Source organism: Struthio camelus, chromosome 6 (assembly GCF_040807025.1).
Source record: "Struthio camelus isolate bStrCam1 chromosome 6, bStrCam1.hap1, whole genome shotgun sequence".
In the NCBI taxonomy this organism is placed as follows: Eukaryota; Metazoa; Chordata; class Aves; order Struthioniformes; family Struthionidae; genus Struthio; species Struthio camelus.
The window spans coordinates 18,767,215-18,789,582 of record NC_090947.1 but is presented as its reverse complement, the minus strand read 5'-3'; the positions used below and the strand labels follow the sequence as shown (position 1 = coordinate 18,789,582).

The 22,368-nt window shown below is 37.7% G+C and overlaps 1 long non-coding RNA gene across 3 annotated transcripts in view; it reads left to right on the top strand.

The window, feature by feature from the left end:
• The first annotated feature begins 1,117 nt into the window (after positions 1–1,117).
• Positions 1,118–22,368, top strand: part of LOC138067638 (uncharacterized) — a 40,471-nt gene continuing 19,220 nt past the window's right edge. For 2 of the 3 annotated variants that reach the window (XR_011141886.1, XR_011141887.1), the window contains exons 1-2: positions 1,118–1,440; positions 21,314–21,466. This is a non-coding gene — a long non-coding RNA (uncharacterized lncRNA). Of the gene's footprint in view, positions 1,441–20,392; positions 20,484–21,313; positions 21,467–22,368 lie in introns of all 3 variants that reach the window. The other variant, XR_011141888.1, reaches the window with a different exon arrangement.

Below are 22,368 nucleotides of genomic sequence, written 5' to 3'. Positions count from 1 at the left end.
ATATATACACAAGAAAAAAAACTTACAAAGATAATACAGTCAAGAGTTATGACACACTAGGATGACAAAAGTTCCTAGATTTTCCACACTTTGAATTAAATAACAGAGAATCAATATTGTTGCAGGACGGAGTTGTGGAAGTTCGAAACTCATTATATTGTTTGCAAAGCTTAGGCACTTGTGTTCTGAGTTACATGGTCACACTTATTACATTCTCCCTGCTATGTGTCATAGTTACTGAAAAAGAAGACATTAACTGGAAGATTGTTCTGTAAGCTAACAGAGACATAGCTGTATTACTAAAAGGAAGTGTATTGTAATATGCTCCTACCATCACTGATGCATATTAAGAGAACAACCTTCTCCTATACTCTAAATCATTAAAAAATATTTCCAGCACATGTAATTTTCAGCTTGTGTAATGCATTTTTTGGGGGTGTGTGTAGCCTGTTTTATCTGTTTTTCTTTTTACTAGACTCAATACTAATATCTACTCTCAAGGAAGAAATAATTGCCCTGAACATCTGGGAAATCTTGATAATGCCACTTTTGGGGAATGTGGCAACGTTGCAAAGAAGTACCTGAATCCTTGTTTTTCAGTACTTTTAAAACTATCGTGGACAACATAGTAAGCCATGGTAGATAAAAACCCCTAAGATTTAGCAGATCTCTTTTATAACTTTATTTTAAAAAGGGTGTTTTATAAGCCATATGGGGTGTAGGATGTAGCTGGAACAGACTAGTGTTCATTAATCAGTAATTCATACTTAACAGAATTCCTGTTAAGAGTAATGAATTCTCGAAGCTAACATTCTCAGTAAGGGACAGTAAGCATTTACAAGCATAATGATTACTGTCCTTAAAGGGCTTCTTCTGCAGCAGTCCTTCATTCCCACAGTACAGTGAAACCATGCAAATTTAGGTTTGGAAATGAGTGGTTGCAGGAGTCAACATTCACACTAACATATTAAGAGGTAAAGGAGATATAGACAGCCAGGAACTGATACAGTCTGAACAAAGCTAGGGTGATATCATAGGAGCTAGTGATTTCGTAAGAAACCTGACCACGTTCAAAAAAAAAAAAAAAAAAAAAACTTGAAGGGTGTCATCAAGCTTTGAAAAGTCAAGAAAAAGGAAACCAGATCAATCTAATGCTGGAAGGTTTGGTAGGTCAGAGCAGAAGAAACATTTCAAGAAATAAGCAGATTTTTTATTATTTCCTCTAACTAGATCTAAAATGCACTGCCCAACGTGGTATAGCATGGTTTCAGTGTAGATATTTATATGTATTTTTCTCTTTTTTTATTTTATACTATCAGTGATCTTCAGATAACTTACTTTTCATTAGACCACTTCAGCCCTAATGAAAGGATGACTTCTGGGAGCTACCACGCCTAGGACCTCAGTCAGCAAGGCATGCACTAAGGAGTCTCCCATAAGGTATGAAAGATACACAGAAAGAGCCTTCAGGCAATGAACTGAAAAGTCTCTGAATTCTTAATTACTTATGTGACTTTTTCCTGAACTGGCTATCGCCTTACATATCATGGGGCACCGTTTTATTGATCCTTCTTACACTTTATTCTACTCTCTCTCATATGTTTGTGTTTCCTCTTAGGAGAAATTAGGACTTTTTAAATTCTAGGTTGGCATACGTTTGTGTGCATGCTTGTGCTGTACGTTCTTTGGCTACAGTCAGGTACCGTACGTTCTTTGGTTACAGTCAGGCAGAGTGTCACAAACACTAACCACTGAAAAAGCTAAACTTATGACCCAATAGATGCCCTTGACCTCAGTGTGCTGCAGAATAGGAATACATCCATGTACCTGAAAGAGTTCTTACAAACTTTTAGACTCAAGTAAATACAGGCTGGATGGGCTGCATTTACTTGTTATCTACATCTGAATTCAGGCAACATAAAGTCCTCTTCTGTTCAAAAGCTTACCTCTATTAAGATTGTACTTTCTGTTTTAATGTTTCTTGCTTTCAGGTAGCTTTTACAGACTGCAGAGGTTTGGTGCTGATAAGTCAAACGACTGCGATACATGTTTTAACTTCTGCATTCTCATTCATACTGAAACTCCAGATATCTTGTGGTTTTTTGTGTCTCAGTAAGTGAGGCAAGGCACTTACCCTGGTGCAGCTCACCTGTGATGTAAGGCAAAACGTTAGGTACAGAGATCTGAACAATTCATTTCAGAAGGAGTCGGGTTTTTTTGACCCAGTGACCTTGATCTGCTAATTTCAGTAGCTTTATAAGTGTACCCTCTCTGGACTCAGCCACAGAACTAAGGTTTCAAGTTTCCTTACAAGTAAATGATTGCAAGAGACAATTCCTCTGCTAAACAATTAGAGCATTAGCTGAACAAAGAGCTTCATATGGCAATTAGTATTCCTGTAGTGAACAGAGAGAGAGAATTAGTCAGAGATTCAAGAGGCTCAGGCTGTAAGAGCTGAAGCAAAAGCCTTGGTATGCAAGTTTTCCGATGCTCCATTGCCTTTTCTCCTCCCAGTTTGAGAAATCTCTTGCATTTATTTTTCACAAAAGGTTAGTGCTCTTGTGTTGAAAGAATACATTATGGCTCTAACATTCATCTCTGCTTCAAAAGATAGGCAACAGCTACTGGAAACAGCAGGGCTCTCTGCTGTGTTTTTAGTCCTGAGGCTGATCAATAAACTCTGGTGACACAAGGGAGGAAGGGGTAACGCACTCACACACTGTTCAGCCCCAGGAATGCAGAAAGGATGAATAGAAAGCTAAATGTTTCTTTAAGGAATGAGACCCAAGCACAGATGGCACTCTGTATTCATGGAAGGCTCCCACATGGTGCAAAGAATTAGAGCCTGCAGGGCCTCATAAAAAATAATGGAATCACCTATATTCAACATCTTCAGCCTGATTCACTCTCAGCTACATTGCTGCAAGATAGAAGTAAAGGTATTAAAGTCATTGGATTAACGCAGTATAACACTGTCCTTGGAGCTGAACCTCACACCCACTGTGTGAAGTGGTTACTTAAAGGGCTCATAATGATTGTATCATGAATAAACTGTCCAAGAAACCTAAAGCTTCATTTTTAATCACTATGAACCAGACACTGGATGCTATTTTGGGACATTGACACTTCCCGTTGTGGTGGAAATAACCCAGAAATCTAGCTCAACAGAGCATCTGGGGATTTCACAGGGATGGGAGTTAGCTCATGTACTAGGTATTTCTAAAGTGCAATCTTTATTTTCTTCAGCTCAAGAGTAGCGTGAAGTCAGCAGAAAGGAAAAAAGTCTAGGCTTTTCATCTAGTAATAATCAGATGCCTAAAGCCCCCTCAAAAGAAAAATAAACTAATGTCATGCTCAGCTTTCAAAGTTGTAAGTTGGAAGAATAAATTTCAAGATGCTCCAGAATTTCAGATGTCCTGGAACAGATTAAAGCTTGCTGCTGAAGGAGCTCGGCTAGATTCAGGAATCTCGACCTTAAATGGAAACGGGCAGAACTTATCTGGTGTATGTTTGTAGTGGCTATAATTAACGTATGCCACTTAGTTTCAGGTGCTTGTATTAGTTGCAGCCAATTAAATCTTTCTACCGTTTCTGGATCACTAAATTTATTTGGACTACTTAGATCAGTGCTGCAAATAAAACAAGCTATTAATGTCGATTCAATTCAAAATCTCAAAGTTTAATTGTATATCTTGTCTTTGTGATGTCCACTGTTAGGTCACATAGCAAGTAATGTTGCCATTTCTTCAGAACTTAAGCGCTGTGGGTGTGTTAGTTCTGAATTCTCCCTTATAATGGAAAAAACTAATTATATATCAGTACCATATTTGCCAGATACTTTAAAACAAACCTGGTATTTCAACATCTGATACTGCAGAACTTCTATTAAAAGGATACTGCAGTAGAGTAGAATCTGGGGAGGCAAAAGCTTTTCGTCTAATTCTGCTGCATGCACAGATCTGCCACAGTTCACTGGAGGGAGTAGAATGAGAAGAAGGGAGATGCGACGTGTGTCTCTAGCCGAGACACGGCTTAGGAGTTGTTTCTGTTCCTGCCTGAAGAATCTTCCATTCCTGAGTTTCTGCTGAGGACAAGGCAGATGGCAAGGGACTCTACTCATCCCACATCGTTCATATTTTCCTGGTCTGAACCACCTCAGTCATGAGTGAATTGCGTTATGGCTTGCTGCTACAGGGGGCCCTCTGTTCTGGGATGTGCCTTGAGCTGTGCTCCATCAGGATCTAGCCCCACGGAGGGATTTACTTGCTGTAAATTCACTGAGACCAGACCTGGAGTTCCTGGTAAAAAGGGTTGCCGGTGAGGTATATCTGTGAGAAATATTTGGGCTTGGAACACTCAGCTAGCTTTGGAGGGAAAGAAGCATTATCGGATGAGAGTCAGGGAAAACCACAAATCTTGTCTGGGTATGTTTTGAATGTTTGAAGATGGGATAAAATTAGAGACTGAGGAGGAGGAGAGGACTCTTACACCAGTGGCGATGGGATGGGCGCCATTTATGAAAAATAGTGAGCATTTTAATTACCATGTTAAATGCAGCCGCAGTGAATGGAGGCAGTTTTCTCTGTACAGGTCTATAGTATTGTATCTGCATACCCTCTGCCTGGCTGGCCACATATTGGCTCTTAGCAAATTGCCATCTCACAAGAAGGAGACCCTTCCCCAGCTCAACTAGGCAGCCTTCGTGCTGGTACTAATGGCAGCTGTTGCTGCTAGGAAAGACCCTTAAGTTTAATGCATTGCTACCAGTTCAGATTCTCCAGAGGTGTTACACTTTCCTGAGTGGGTGCTTTTTTGTTCACTTAACAGAAACACGTGCAAGAGCAATATAATGTGTAACAGCTCTAGCTGGTTGTAGGCATGTAGTTTAAATACTTGGTCTAAGATGGTTGAGTGTGGCTAGACTGCTGAATTGGCAGATCATAGAAGTGACTATCTTACAAATATACATGCTTATTAGGCATTATGGAGCCAGCGCATAAACTAACTTGGAGTAATCAAATAAGAGGAAGGCGAGGGGGTGAAAGAAAACACCATCTGCTAACTCTTGATCAATCACTTATAAGCAAACTGGAATATAATGAAGGCCATTGCGTTCTGATCATGAATAGATCCTTCTGCTTGGCTTGTGTTACTTTTTCCTCGAAAATAGCGCATATGTTTCGCAACAGTTTGGTAAACAAAAAAGAAAGGAGGGGAAAAGCAAGCTAAAAATCTCTGATGAACTGCATGAAAAGTAGCAATTTGGATGCTTTAGAATATATTTTTATATTTATTTATTTTACAGGCACTTTAAATAACATGTACAGTATCAATAGTTTGATTTGCAAGCTAAGAGCATGATTATGCACTGTCAGCAGTTTCGCATCCTCATAAGATCACTGTATTTAATAGAGTGAATCTAGATCAACGCTAATTCATGGCCTTCCATTCCCAGTTATTTATAGCCATTAGCTGATATACTGATTTTATTAGTGTCTGCTGACTGTTAGATGTAGGATATTAACGGAATCTCCTCTAGGGTTGAAACTGCAATTGTTTTAAGTCTGTGCATTTTCCAATATTAATGGTGACTTTCAATGCTGTTAATATAGAAGAACAATATAAAACAGCATACCCACCTGTTGTGCCAACTACCAGCAGCCAATAACATATGTTAGTTAACACAAGGCCAGTGTTCTTTAATTAATACATTAAAATGAAAGAAATCAATTAATACGTTGATTAGATGCAAGTAATTGAATTATTGCAAGAAGTAAAATTCTTTGCAGCGTTGTCATGGGCATTCAGATCCTACTCCTGAAACACTTAAGCAAATGAATGAGTTTATATGAGAAGAAACACTTCACAGCATGAGAAACAACACATTTCCTTAGAGCTACTCATGCTTAAGTGCTTTTCAGGGACAGGCAATACAGTTTTAGGTCAGGTCTCAACCACACCTGTAGTAAGGATTCAGCCCTAGTGATGCTAGTTCAACTTAATTATGTAACCAAGTGAGATTTTTGGGAACATCTGCAGAGGTTACCAGGATGGCTACCTCGAATAATATTTAAAATTCAGTGTCACTAGTAAAGGACTCCTTCTAGGATATTCTTTATCTAGAGGACCCCCCGTAATCAGAGCTCATCAGAAAACAAAAACCTACGATCGTGTCAAAAATAATCTATTTTCATTGCAAATTTGAATAGAATTCTGAAAAACTGGTTATCATTACATCGTTAACAATGAAAATATTGTATGCTGTTTTCACTTTTGGAAGAAAATTTTGCTCTCTGCTTAAGTTAGTGCTATGCCTCTTCTAATATTAGCAGAATAAGGCACGATGAACAGCAGTGTGGGATCAGTGTCAGACTCCTCATTGTTTATCTTGGGCTTTGGAATTACCAACAATCAAGTAATCATTTTTAAAAAAACTATCAAAGCATTATTTTGCTGTGAAGGTAGACTTCTCCAGCTGCAGATGTTGAAAACGGCATGTGCCAATGGAACAGGGCTGTAGAATATACAGTTGATAAACTGCAACTAAAACACTTTCAGGGGAAATGTCCAGTTTGCCCCTAAAACATATATTTCTTACACGCCCAGGACTTCTTGAGGAAAGGCAGTCTGTCACCTAATAGTAGCAGTAAGGAATATAAACCCCAGAAGGACATCCACATTGTTTTAAAATCATGTGAGTGATGAGACGGCATCCATTTTCTTTTCTTTGGTTACAGCAACAAAGCAACACATGTTTCAGCTTAGAAAAGGAAACATGATGCATTTACATTAGGCGTTAATCAGGACTTCAAAGTACTTAAAACACTTGACTTGGTTTTGAGAAAAATGTATATGATAACTGTTATGTTTTGCTGTGTGCAGGTGATCTTATTTTGGCCTAATTTCAGTTACTGACCTTTAGCTGTGAAAAGCAAAACTTAGGAGAGACAGACACAACCGTGCTTGAGACGCACTATTAATGTTCTAAACAGAGTTAGCGTGCTTGCATCTCTGCCAGCTCTTAGGATGCTTTTAAAGTTATGCTCCCAGAGATTACAAAGTCATTTCAGAGCATCTCAGTTTAGTTTTAAAGCTGTTAAGGCTGGAGGATTAAAGCACAATGCTTGGGTTAATGGTATTTCAGCCCAGCAAACAAGGACAACTCAAGCTCACATTCAGATCAGAAGCATGCATACCTCTGTACCGCACACATATAAAATTTGAGGACGTGGAAAGAGAGACAAGAAAAAGTCCATCCAGGGAGTTTAAAAGAATGGTTTTCTCTAGCAGCCAATTCTCATCCCTGAAAGAAAGGGAATTGCCTCTCTATGTTCACAGTAGCCCACCTAGCACTGGATAAAATTTATTCTGCTGAGGGGTTCTCTGAGGAGTCTTCCCATAGCACCATGCTTATTAGCCTTGCAATTTCCACAAAAAGAAAACACTACAGCGCTCTTCTTAGATTTAAATCTGAGTCTTAGGGAACTGCTGTCTAAGTTCCAATGTACAATAGTGGAATATCAGAGCCATGTTATGATAAATGTGCAGGGGCTGAGTTTCTCTCGTTTTATTGCAGAAGTTGCTTTTTCATTTATATTTAATTTCTATCACATCATCACCATGCATAAGTGGGTGTTATGGAAGAACTACGTGGGAGCAACTCCCATAGCTAAACTCTTGAGTATCTAACAATTTAATACAGAAAATGCATCCTCACTGTGATTCTGTTGTCTCACTGGAGTTATTTTGGCTTAGCTGAACAACAAATTCCCTGTTGCAGAATAACCCCCCTGCTTACCTACCTATTTGATATCCAGAATTGTGAAGGGGTTAGCTGCTGTCCAACGTCATAATCAATTACTTTTTAAAAGACAATTTTACCAGTTGGCACCCCACTAACTTACCATAGCTACCTTCTCCTTAGAGATACTCTCCCTAGGTCAACTCTGAAGCACACAGGTGAAGGATAGCACTATATCTGTGAGAATAAATAGACAGCGTCTCCACATCTAGGAGGAATAATCTGATTTAACCTCTGTTTTGCTTATGCTGATTTATATAAAGGCAGTGATAAGAGATTTGCTGTCACCCTTCATCACTGCACCACTAAACCACTAAACTCCCATTATGTTCCTACTCCTAATAAAAACTGTAAAAGGGGCAGGAGGGAAGTATATTTTAGCATTCTGAAACACACCATTCCTTGCATATTATTTCAAAGCTGAGCAACCATGGTCCCTGTCACACATTTACTACTGAGAGAAAAAGAGAAGAGTACTTCAGAGTAGTCAGCCAGGCTACTATGATAAGAATAAAAAACTGCCTATCCCTCCACATATAAAACTCCAAGAACATTATAGAAGCTACAAAGGAACGAATTGGCTCAGAGCGGTTTAACTGAACAGGAAGAGGAGGCAGGAATATGATGTAGACCAGTAAATGTGAGACTTTGAGATTAAAAAAAAAAAAAAAATAAAAGTGCTTTTTCAGAGCAATGTAGGTGAAAACAGTATTTTGTGGTCCTCTATTGCTCCTGTTTTTAACAGAGATGCACATGGGACTTCACAACAATGTATTCTTTTCTTGATAGGATACAGTATTGACATGAATACCTGTTACATATCGAGTTTATTTTGCATTTATTGAAGGTTTCTCTGTTTCACAACAAAGAAATTATATGAGGGAAGTCCTAGCAGGGCTCCTAAGAAAACCATATTAAAAATCTGCCACCAAATTAAAGAAAGGCCAGGGATGATGTCTTGTGTCTATAGGTGTCCGTGTCCCTTCCCTAATTCAACCCTATTTGGTCTCCTTTGCGTTAGCATCTAGGTCCCTTTGTATGAAATCCATCTTACTCTAGAAAGAAAACATTTTCTAGCTTCTGTCCAAAAAACAAATCATGAAATTTTTTGAAGAGTAACTATTGCTACATGTGGGAAAACGCAGAAGAACATAGCAGTTCTTTTCTTTTCCAGACTTCTTACACAACGCAAGAAACATTAAGTCTGCTCCAATATATAAAATTGATGTAGTAGTTAGCAACAGGCACTCACATGCTGGAAATCATCCCCTAACCTTCTCTGCATTCTAACAAAGAGCTTGGGATGAACAGTTTTAAGGCAGACCAAATTTAAAGCCTAAGTAGTCAGCAGCCTCTCTTTAAGCTGACTTACACACGCTCTCATGTCAGTAACTCTCATAAAAGGTTTATATGAAGCCAACTGAACTATGGAATTTCAAGATGAGAGGCTTTGTCCCACAAGCTGTTGGGAGATTAAAAAAGAAAACAAAAGCAGCAAGACAGAAAATTCACAAGAGGAAAAGTCACTGCAATAATTGGTAGGTGATCTGGACTTATACCCATATCTGGACTTATATGATCTTTGACTAGATTTTTGAAACTGAAAGAAGGATCTCAACACCATGAGTTACAACAGCAACCCTCACCTAAAAAGTTACTGGATGTTTCCATTCCTCACAACATGTACAAGGGACTCCTGATTAACATCTGCTGGTCCATCTGGCCTAGTAGTCTAACAGAGGCACTGGGAGATGGGACTTTAGGATTTAATTAATTACTTATTTAAAGATAGCACTCTGGTCTGTCTAGGCAGTGTACTCGACCCATATGCCCTCAGCATATACTCCTCCTCCTAACTGTTGTGTTAAGGATATTAGAAGGTACATCCCCCCTTAGAACTTCTATTATTCAGGCATGGACTTGTCGTCCATGAATTTATCTCATCCTTTTTTCAATCTGCTAACAGTTTCTGCATTTCCACCTCTTTGTGGCGGCAACAAATTCAGTGGTAACATCCAGATATTCACTACTTGCTTCATAAAGGACTTTCTTTTATCTGCTTATGGATCGCTTATAAGTTTCTTAGAGCAATCTTATTCATCTTCCTCATTTTAAAACGTCTTCATCCCCTTCTTGCCATGCAAAAGCACTATTTGCATGAAGAGCACATCTACAGTCCATCTTTCAGGTTACTTCCACTGTATTGCTGTTCTCTTCTTGTGTCTCCCCTTTATCCTAAGACGCCATGCACACTTTTAAATAATTGAACTGTTAATATGTGATGGATAGATCTTGTTTTCTCAGAGTTTAAAATGTTTTAGCTACTTTGAACGTAGAGTACTTTCACTGAAGAGGAAGCAAGATGGTTCTGAGATTTCACAAAAGAAGAGGGCATATCTTTATGTACTGTACCTCACTGATAGGAACGAGGAATATACAATACTTTTCTTACTAGAATGCAATCTTTTTTCATACAGAAAAAGGTAGATACAGGCTGTGGACACAGAAGGATTCCTGTGCTATTGCAGATGGTTAGTATATGTTCCTTTGACTACTTACTGCTCTCCTCCTTGTCAATTAAGAATTTAAATAAACCTAGAAAATGAATCTTTGCTGTGAAGCAGTACCTGACAAACACATACAGACCAAAACCACTAATGAACATCATAGTCCAGAGTATTTTAACAAAGAATTGTATGCAAATGTCATAAGAATGCAAATTTTGGTACAGCGTGGTGAAGGCAACTGTGGTAAGAGCAAGTTGGATCAGTGAGAAGGCGGAAGTTGTGTTAACCTCGGTTTTCATGACTTGTCTTTGATTCGGTTGTGTCAGAAATCTCACCTGTGCTGTGACCTTCCCAGTAAGATTTTTGTATACTGCATTCTACCATTGTCCTTGAAAATACAGGACTTCCCATGGGAAAAGATGCAAGTTTGTTCAGAAGAGCCAAAAACTATATAAAAAGATTATATCCCAGAGGAATAGTGTGTGGTTCTATACATTGCCTGTGAAAAATCTGAATGTCTCCTTCACAAACAAAAGATCACGAGCCATCTTGTGCAAGTAGAAATCATGAGATGATCTCACGTCTTTTTCTGTTTAAGGGATCATATCGTACAGATCTGTAATTCACGGAAGACTCCCTTAAGATACATTTCAGAACTGCTGTAGATACAAGTAGTTTTAATGAAGTATCAACTCTTACTGTTGACTTGGATGGTGAAGTAATTTCAGGGGAAATTGATGACACTCTGCAATAACTAGAAGAAATACATATTTGGGGGGTGCAAGCTCTCACAAAAACCATTCACTATTTTTTCAATTTAATTTGCTTTTTAAATTACTTTCACTAGCTATCTAAAAGTAATGCACATAAACATCAGAAGACGGTATTTCTAGAAAGCACGCACTGCTTCTTAGTTATTGTTTTATATACATTAACACATAGAATGGTCATTTTAGAAGCCAATTTCATCTCCTATAAACTTACAGAGCGATGGAAGAATGTACTGAGGATAGCAACACTATTCAATGTTACATGAGAGAATGTGATTGAACAGGATGACCTGCTGTGATCTCCAAACCCAGGGGAATGGGAACTCTTAAAAGGATATGTAACCAAAGCCTTCTCTGTATTTAATTAACAGTTCAAGAAATCTGGGAACTTCTTGAAATATAGTATCATTTAATAAATGCTTTGTGTGGTATTGCTATACTTCTTTAACTAAAATGAATGATAATAAAGCATTCACTTTAAAAAAAAAATGAACTAGTTATTAAAGACAGACTGCACATCTTATTAGGTGTAGCCATACTGGGTTCATATTTAGCATCCGGAACTTACATTTTAAGAGACATTTATGTACGCTTAAGTACCTTACCTCTTAAGAAGCCAGGAAAACTGATGATAAGAGTTCCTCTTCGTATTATTTATAATTTTAATATACCCTAACACACTGTAGACTTCCTCTTTTATATATCTCCCGCATATTAGCATCAAAAATATCCAGCTGTCAATCAGTACACAGAAAGTACTCAAGTAAAACACTGTTTTTGGTGTGGCTGAAGTCAATAGAAAATGTCACCTTGAGCAGTTTTTACCCGTCATTCTAATTAACAACTCTTGCTGTTCACAGAACTGAGATCAGGAAGTATAACTTCCAGAACAGACAATAATTTCTAAAATTATGTTCCACAATAGTTTTCTCAAATTATAAAGAGATGAGTGAGCATTAAAAAAAAAAAGTTTTGCAGAGGAAGAAGAGAATGTAGAACTTATTTTAGATCTTAGAATACAGAGAAATAAGAATGCAATTTTAATTATATTAACATAACTTCACTGCCATCTCAAAGACTATTCTCTTCTAAGTCACATTAAAAAATGCATATGCATAGCATATGCATAGCAAAAAAATCATTCTGTATTGTTTAGTATGCATATCAAATTATACTTCTACTTAGTAGAACCGCATTGTAGGCAGTATTTCTGAGGGAACTTTGTGATATAATTAAAATAATTGTGAAGTTATTGAATTATTTCAAGTGTCAGTGTATTTTTTCCATTTAGATACTGCATCTGACAGATCACTAAACGAGGTGTCAAATATTTGTACAAGAAAAAGATGTGAGCTCACCATTGATGTCTAGAAACTGCTCCCTCCGGATGTTCTCAGCCTCTCTCCCTCATACTAAAAAAAAAAAAAAAGCAACAAACTCTCATATATCAAGCACATCTTATGTGAAAACTACAACCAGTATTTACAGTCAATATCTTTGTTAAAAAAGAAAAATTAAATTAGCAAGATTTATATTAACGTCACATTTGTATAAAAATGATTTTTAAGTAAATATATGTTTCTATGGTCAGGGATAAATTTTGAAAGATAAGAATAGACAACTGTAAAGTTATTTCAACCACATATCAAATGATCCAGTTCTTCATCAGTTTATGGTTCAAATTTAAACTGTCATCTTCTGTGGCAAAGACTGATAAAAAGGGACTGATTCACTTTTTCTAAGTGAACCAAGAGATTGTAGTCTGTAAAATGTTATTGAGTGTGAGGTAGGCTCCAAGAGCAGGCCAACCATTCTCACCCAAGTGAAGAACTACTATGCCTGAACTGAACTCTCTTAAATATTTTTCCTTAGGTATACTGAACTTTTAATCAGGTCCTTGGATCACAGCATTATAATAGCAGGTCCTTGGATCACAGCATCACCACTTGCCTTCTCAAGAGAAGAACTAGATCATACGAACTGAGTTTGGATGTGCACTATTCTTTAGTGAATCTGTGAACAGCTGGTTAGGGTTTATTTTTAATAGAGTAACTTCATGGGAGTTTCAGTAACTTCAAGGAGACATTCAACTAAGGCATTTTGTTTCTGTTTTTTTTTTGTTTTGCCTTTCAGTTTCCCAAGTGTAAGATTATATCATGGAGATTTAGAGAGAAATTTCTTATTTTCCCTAGGTTATACATTTGACAGAAACTGGTCTTTAGTTAGTTTCAGCTGTTTTCCTTTTACAGTTAAGTGTTTCCTCTGTTATTTAAATGTTTTTCCACAGCAGCAAAGGCAGCAAAGATATTTAAAAACACAACAAGATCTGACTGTAACAATAAAAACCCAGCAGAATTTGTAGAGGATTCAGGTCAAGTATAATACACTTCCGCTGTTAACTGGATTACAAACTGAAATGTTACAAAAGAAATGTTCCAAAGCCTAAAACAACCTTCCTGAAGCCCTGAATCTGGTTTGTTATCAGGGCAAATAGAACATGTTGGCTTCAGTGGAAGTTTATTATATGAATTCAAGCCTCCAAACTACTCCAAAGTTTACCTCCTTGGTAATTGGATAGGTTTAAAATCAGGGTAGAAAGAAATAAAAATACTTGAACAAATAGGCTACTAAAAAACTCACACTTGACTTGCAGTTTCAAACTTTATGTATGAATTACAATATCATGCCATGTTATTTGCATCATTTTATAAGCAGCGAAAAGGATGCGGAGTATTTATTGGTCAGAATATTTACCTCTCCCAGTGCATCTGCAGATGCAGTTTTCCAGTAGTTCACTTGAAGGCACTTAGCACACTTCACCTAGTACCCTTTGTACACTGCTCTTGCTTAGCCAGGGAAGGGACTGAGTTCTGATCACTGGGAATTTTCCTGAATAAAAGATGCCTCACTTACATTCCTTGCTCTGTCTCTTTAGGAATTTGGCTGTTTGCCAACATCTTAATGTTAGTAGGTCATTTTACAGCTCAGCATTTAATGGCATCATGACACACAAATCTAATTTAATCTCTGTTTTGTCATAAGTTTTAGGTTCGTATCACTTGAAATATGTTGCAACGCTAACAGCAGGCACACATATTTGCTAATGATATCCTTTAAAAAGCCCCTGTTGTACACACAATTTCAGTAAAAAATGTCTTTACATTAGGCTTTTGGTGAAAAAATCACCTGCATATAAAAACAAACAATAAATTATTGGTTTTGCAAATATTTTCAAAGGGCAAAGGAGAGAAGGACATTTTAGCCTGGGCAGTTACACGGAGAGTTAACATGTTGCTGTCAAACAAGTCCACAAGCAGTTATTGAAGTGAGTTAATAGTTACATTAACAAGTTTGATTTTATCTTTAATAGAATTCATAATGTATTATTTAAAATAATAGAAGAATATGTTTAACATCAATACATAACCATATTTGCATTCATATGAATGAGGCTTTCATTGTTTCCATCGGTAGAAGCAGGAACAGACCTTTGGTCAAAGTATATAAACAAGTCAAATATTAAGCCATGCCAAAATTATTCTAGGGGGGTGAAACGAGTCTAAAAATATTTATGAAGAAAATTTGAAAAGTAGCTCCCTGCTAAAAACAGATCCCAAGGAGATAAAATTCAACTAAACATCCTTTTCTTTTGACCTCCAGTGTGACTTCTTTTGTCAATATCCATGTTGTACATAGCTTATCATTCAGAAACTTGTCCAGGAAATATTTATCGTTTCTCTGATGACCACAGAAAACTTGCAAATGTTTCTGAAAAGATCCTACTTCAAGGCAATAACAAAATTATATTATAAACTTTTCTTTGTAATCAACTAGATACTTTGAGCCCCTTTCTGAATATAGGTGAAAAGTGAAAGAATTGAATAAAGGAACGCTCTTTGATTGAAACGTCATTTTCTCTTTCCTCTATTTCACATTTTAATATGTCTGTATGACAGAAATTCTCTGCAGTGTGTAGCTAACTTTAGTTTAAAAATACAGAAAATAATAATCATTGATCAGTCACACTGATTTAGATTAGAAGCAAATATGAAAGGTAAGAACAACTATGAGGTAGTCAGAAAACAGTAAGAAAACATGGTGATAAATACTATTCTAGGAAGTCTGTCTGCTTATTCAGAAAATATGTTTTCTTTAGGTACCAGAGTAGGCTGAATTGGATAAAGTCTTTCGGAGCAGTGTGGCCTTATAATAAATACATAAAAATTATAGCTATATTTAATAGTCCCATTTGAAGGGCTGCAGACTTCTGAGTTTTGTTTCAATTTTTATTAACACTTCTACTGTTTTCTTACATTTTCTTTCAAGTGTATATTTATGCATATTAAAGATGTAAGCTCATGCCCTGTGCCTCTGTATACCTTCCTCTATCCAGTTTTGTAGTACTTACCTACAGTATGTGAAGTAATGTTTGTCAGGCATTGGGTAAAAAAGATATTTGTTGAGTTCATTCTGTAATATTCAATCAGAAGATAGAAAATTGCATTTTGTTTCCTTCTATTTATGTAATCCCTGTAAAATTCAAATCCACACCCAGTGGAGTGTTTTGTTTCTGTTTTCTATAGGACCCTATGGGAGGATCTTTCCATCATCCAAACGCTTGTGCAATATACAACCTGAATAAACACAAATTGAGTTCACCAGGAGCTTTACCAACAATATAATAAAATATAATGACTTTTCTTCACATACAGTTGCCATGTCCTGCATGTTTTACCCTTATAATTTACTTTCTGGGGAAAGTAATATGTGATAAACTTGTTGCAGGTGATAATAAATCAGCAAATGCAGAACTGATTCAGAGTGGCCACGTCCACCCATCCCTAGCACAGATGTTCTGCAAAAGATTTAGAGGCTGTTTTGTAGACACCCAGCCTCTAAGGTGAATTAGTAGCAGGCTTGCACAGAAAAACAGAAATAGTCTTTTTTTTTGTATGTGTTTTCCTGACTATTTGCTTTTTCCTTCCCCCATACTGCTCCCACGTGGAACTACTCCCATGCACAGCACAGCCATGCGTTTAGACTGAAAGTAGTTTTTAATCTGTGGCACAATATTGTTTCTGATGCACGATTATTTTCCTTAAAAGTATCTTGTAGTATCTTTCCTTGGCCTTTTAACAATTTAAGCAAATGTACTCACTAGGTCATCAGAAAGCACTTGTTAATTTGTCTGAAAACTCACTAGATTAAAGGGGCACGATTTTTGCAGTCTGAAGGGCTGGTCTGGTCTATCAGGTTAGACTTGTCCTACCATAATTTTAGTTACAGAGGAGGATCACTACTCTATTGTTATACTTAACTCTCATTGCTCCTTTTCTTAATGAGGACCTCTGTTATTCATTACAATTTTGCAGAATTGTAGCTATTTTAGAGATGATGCTGCACAGTCTTGTCAATGTTTTGGTTTACTACAATCTTCTCTTCCTTGGCACTGGCCTTTAATCTCAGAAAGCTCATTTAGAATTCAAGCAGACTGAAAAAGGTCTGTCTGGGCTCTCCTACGACTGCTGAAAAAGGTTTTATGTAATGCTCTCAGATAGTTTCAGCAAAGCTGTCCCTCTCTAAATTCAAATAATTAATCTTTTCCAGACTGACAGAGAGGACATAGAAGCTCAAGCTTTGATATTCATACGGCTCCTCAGCACTTAGGATAATATATTACTAGGTTAAGGAGCATTGAAGACAAATATTTCAGTCCTTACAGTATCACTTCCCCCACGTTGTCAGATCTTTAAACTAAAAATATAACAGTGCCAGAAAATGCTTATAACTTGATGACAAACTTGCCTCACAATGTCAATGACATTTCTATTAATGGCAGACAGCAATCTTGTGATCAAATGAATAAAGAATAAATTATCTTATGGAAATAATGGATAAACTAAATATACACAGGCAGGTGTATATAACCTGGCACTGGTTACTGCCACTGAGAACTTTGACACCCGGTGAGTCATTTTATTGTATTTGTTCTCAGAAGGGACCTTTCTGTAGAGTAGTGAAGGCAGTTCATGAGGCTGCTAATCCTCCTCACTACGTGATGTAGTCACACATTAAGACCCAGAGCCATGGAGGTATCTAGGTGCTTAAAATTCCCCTTCCAATCCCATTTCAGCACTTAGACCTTCGCTGAGACAGATGAGAGTTTTCAAGCAACTTCTTGGACATGCATCATTACTAATGAACATACCTGATGTATTACGTTTCATTATGTGCACAGTGAACTCCTGAATGATTATATTATAAAGGGAGCCTAGCTTCTCTTTTAACATGAGCTACAGGAATGTCCAGGACTCATTCTTATTTGGCTGAAAACATAGAATATCTAACCTGCCTTTTAAAATTGGGAAGGACATAATACATCACAGTCCTTGGAGAACTGCCATTGCTGACAACAGTGCAGGCTTTATTTTAGTCTGAGTTGTTCTAGTTTTAACTTCCAGCTATTAGAATCTGTTACCTCCTACTTGATATTTGCCTATAGCACACTGATAGCACGCGCAGATAAGAGCTGGTATTTGCAAGCAGGTTTCCTGCATTGCCTCTTGTTTAATACTTTCCTATTCTGTTGTTTCTGACAAATGATCTCATATACTCATTCTTTTTTTAAAATAATCCTATCCTCAATCAGGTTTAAGGTGCTAACATTTTTTCTATGTTGGGATGGTCTGTAAAATCAGAGATCCCAATTCTAAGCAAATTTCTGATGTCATTATCATTATGGAGACTTCTCCTGTAGTACTACCTGTGGTGTGCCTTCCTAATCAGAAAGTTGAAGGGAGCAGCTTCCAGGGTAGGAATTTTTCTAAAGTATGACTGACAGAGACAAATATATAAAAAGTAGCTGCCCTTGGCTTCCAACTTCTGCTGAGTTCTGTATGCAGTGGGAGCTAGGAGCCCCTGCCTCTCAGAGGAAAGATTACTTTTTCATGTGTTGTAGGAGTGGGAACCAAACTGATCTCATGCCCTGAGCACCACAATGTCTTGCCCAATGGGATACAGTACACTGATGCTAAGGCTGCACATAATTTAATGCAGTAGACAGCTACAGATTCACAGCTGAACAGAACTGCAAAGAATCTTATTACTATCATCTGCAGAGGAAACAGCATATGATATGAATATGATCTGACACAACTGACAAAACCTGACCTGTATCAAGCTAATCATGCAGAGAGCAAATACGGATTTCAGAGAACAGGTTTTTGATGTTTAGCTGTTCTCCAAAACACTGCATAAAAGCCTATTTTTTTAACCTTTTTCCCAGTTCAATAAAAGTGATGGAAAAAACTTCTTTGATTTCACAGGTTGTTGGATCAGGCCCAGAGACTGCAGTAGTGTAGCAATTTAGGGCTGAAGGGCACTGTCAGAGCCATGCGGAGGCAGAGGGTTAGGACAGCAGCAGACATTCAGAACTGAGATGAGATTCACAGGGAGAATTATTAATGTGAAGCTTGCAAAGGCCCTTCTCCCACTGTGTATACCTCTGTTTAGCAAGATCAATCATTCACTTCCACATCAACCAAATTTGTCCAAGATTAGGAAGATAGTAATAATAAATAATTAGCATTTACATCACACCTTTCATCTTCAAAGAATCTTGCAAACATTCACTAATTAATCCTCACAACAGTCCTGTCAGTTAGGGATTTTTACAGCGTTCATTAAGGACTCACAATCTACAAAGTGGAAAAAAAAAGCATCCTCTCCCCACCCTTCTCACCCCTACCACATGAGTGTTTACTGTCCATTGGTACATGAGAAAATATGGTGTGTCTTGGGAACTTTTATCCCAGTAATTCTTTCATTCTTTAAAAAGTAAATATGTATGTATTGTAAGCTCATGAATGAAAAATAAGGTAAAGTAAACCCTATTATTTTAAGAGTCTTTGTCATTGTAAAAAATATTAAATACGTGAATTTTGAAACAATTACACAATGGTTTAATCTTTTACCAGTTACCACGAACATAAAGTATGCTTTACCTATTATAGGCTCCTATAGTATCAAGAGACTCTTTGAAAGCATCTATTAACTATTTGTCAGATGAGTGCTGGGAGCATAAATGCAATGGTCCTAAGAGACTATAAAGCAGTTGTGTTTCTCAAAGCAGCTTAAAGGACTCATGAAATATTGCCTGTAATATCTTTCATATCTAGTTTTACATTCTGTGCAAAAAGAAACTGCTAATGGGAAAAGGAGGAAATGTTAATGAATTCCATCCCTACCTCATAATGCAGGTTACTTAGAAACAAATGGTATCTTCAAATCTTTCTCATTAGCATGCAGTGTGGAGAATGAATTATAGCAAAGCATAGACAATTACAGAGAAGTACGACTGCTAGTGTCTCCCTGCTCCCTATTGTGTGTAAATCGGAATAGATCCACTGAAAGGAGATGGGGCTTAGCTGATTCATGCCAGGCAAAATGCAGTGTGCCTTCGTGGTTTACAGACCCTCTTTGTCTCAGAGTGTCTCTCAAATGAGCAGCTCTGTAGTCTTCCAAGTGAGAAAGAATAGGCTGATAAACTATTTAGCAGAGTCAGTTTTGCTTTGCAGTCATTTCTCAGATCTGCACTTTACCTATAAGTCAGAAGAGGAAAGTTAACACAAGTATTGCTCCTTATTTGTTTCAGAAGAGATAGAGGACCTTGTTGTAGTTCTTCAGGATTCACAAAAAGAAAATCACTGTTTCCTTGAAGTGAAAATAGTTTCATTTAGCATGTCTGAAAGATTATTTTCTTGCACTGAAAATTCTTTCTTGCTAAAAAGAAAAAGTCACATTCTTGGGAAACACATTCAAACGGAATGTTTACTTGGTATTCTGTTCCTGCAGAAGCAGTTCATGAACTATTCAAGCAAATGGCTTTCATATTACAAATTACTGTAAAGTAAGGCTACAAACATGAGATGTTATTCACTGAAGAGCTGCATCAGCTCAGATTGTGTTGGAGGTGTCTAGGATTAAGTTGGTAGCAGAGCTAATTTCTCAACCGAATGTTAACTGTCTCCAGAAATATCTAATCCCTCTTGTCATCTGTCCTCTCCGAGATGTCACAAAGCCTGTGCTGAGTTCTGCAAGTGACTCCTCTCCCTGCTTCCTCACTTATCTATTTAGGTGTAAACCTGGAAATCTCTACCTCCCTCTGGCCTCACTCCTGGATCAGGCTATTTGTTGTTCACCTCCTGCGCTCTTCCTTCCTACACCTGGGCCATGATTTCCATAGGGCATCTCTGCAAATCATTTTTAATACAAATTTGTTATTGAACTCAATGTCATTCGGATCATGTTGCCAGAAGTTCATTAGATGTCACTGGAGTGGAATCTGAATGCCCTGTTAAACCCCTGCAGCCTATGCCAATCTGATCAGGATGAAACATACAGAAGGTAAGGGACATATTTACCCTAAATGAGAGCTTTCTTAGAAGTTCAGCTTCTTTTAGACATTACCACACCCTCTCTGAGGTAATACATGACATCCAACCTCCTGAGAATATGTACATGTAGTACCATATATACATGCACATGTAGTGCTGTGATTTTTCCCTGTCATACAAAGAGATTTACCATGCTCTCTGCTATTCTGAATTACAAAGACTTTTTAAGTGGATATCTGGACAGCAGAAAATTCCTAACCCAAATAGGAAGAAAATAACACAGAAATGAATTTGCTGCTCTATCTTGAACATCTGCCTTGGAGCATCCTACTGTATACTGAACCTATGTGAAAACAAAGGGGATACTTCACTGACGGGAAAAAGCCAAATTTGGAGTCTTCCAGAGCAGTCTGAACAACTTTAGAGAATTTCACAGAAGACTATGGCAAATCACCCTGGCCACAGATGTTAACTGTTAAGATATTTGTAAATTAATGGAATGCACATATTTTTCAAGTTTGGTCACAAGTAACATTTACTAACTATCAAATACTAAAACACAGCAACAGAGAAAAACCATGCAAATTTTAGCCTTGGGAATATTCCTGTTAAACCTTGTGTATTCTTACAAGATACAAACTTTGGAACTGTATAAGCATGTGCGATGTATGCCTTTGAGTGCTCACCAGTTTTATGTTTGTGTTGTGCCAATCAAAAACATATAGCTATGAGATTCCGGCATGGCAGCTTCCCACTAGAAAACAGAAGTTATCACTTCAGGTTATGGGATGTGACCGGGGGTCAGGAATCCACTGAACCCACTTTTTTCACTTTCCATAGGATGTGAGCGGACAAGGGGGAAGGCCAATGGCTAGAACTAAACAAATGTGGTGGCTTTCTGTAAAAAGAACAGCCTCCAACTACCAAGCATCGCTGCGTAACAATTCCAGGCTTGCGGTTATGACCACAAAGCTGGGCAACAACACTGTAATGGTAAGCTCTCCAGCAAAGCTCCTTTGTTTCGTGTGTGTGCGTGCATGTGCATGTGTGTGAGTTCCTCTGTGTTTACTCACAGGCTTGTTCCTGTATCTCACTTCTGCATTCTGTGATGTTGCTTGGCAGGTCAGCACTTCCTATGTCAACTGAATACTCTTTTGCACAAAATCTCTTTTCTTTTTTCTTTCCTCATAAGCAGAACTCCCTTCCAGTTTGCTGCATTCTTTTTCATGTAGCGGACGGGGGGTCACCAAACAGTAAATCCCCAGCGTTTTTCTTTTCTTGTTTTGAGCATCATGAGCTAGGCAACTTTCCCATCCTTGAGGCTGCAGAGTATCAAGCAGCAGAGCTGAGGAGGTGAGAAATAGAACTGGTCTGGGGGTTAATTCTAGTCTCCATGGCAACTATGACAAACTGGCTTTTCCTTCAGTCTTGAAATATTATTCTGAGAGCCCTGAGTGATTTAGGAGATGATAAATTACTTTCTATTTTCTTTCTCAATGCTTTTAAAGCTTGTCTTTAATGAGACTATTGCAAGACTAGATTGTTGGAGTGACAGGTGCCAGCAGCAGGTACTAATTTTCAGAGTCTTAATCTTCCTTTCTTACCATTAGTGGCACAAACAGCTCATATATCTGATAAAGTCCTGCCTTTCAGGACTCACATAGTCACAGATGAATCTGTATTTACTGTTGTAAGGATGCAAGATTCAGTGGTCCTGCAAATGTTATCCAGTCTCTTGGTGAACGGGCCCAAGCAGAGTTCTGTGGGAGGTATCATCCTGCAGCTCCAGGTATGCCTGGGAACTGGAGTCAGGCTAGGAACTCTCTCTCCCTCATTTTAGACTTGGCATGTAACCCCATCCTTTTCAACTTAAGGTCATAAAGCTCATTTCCACA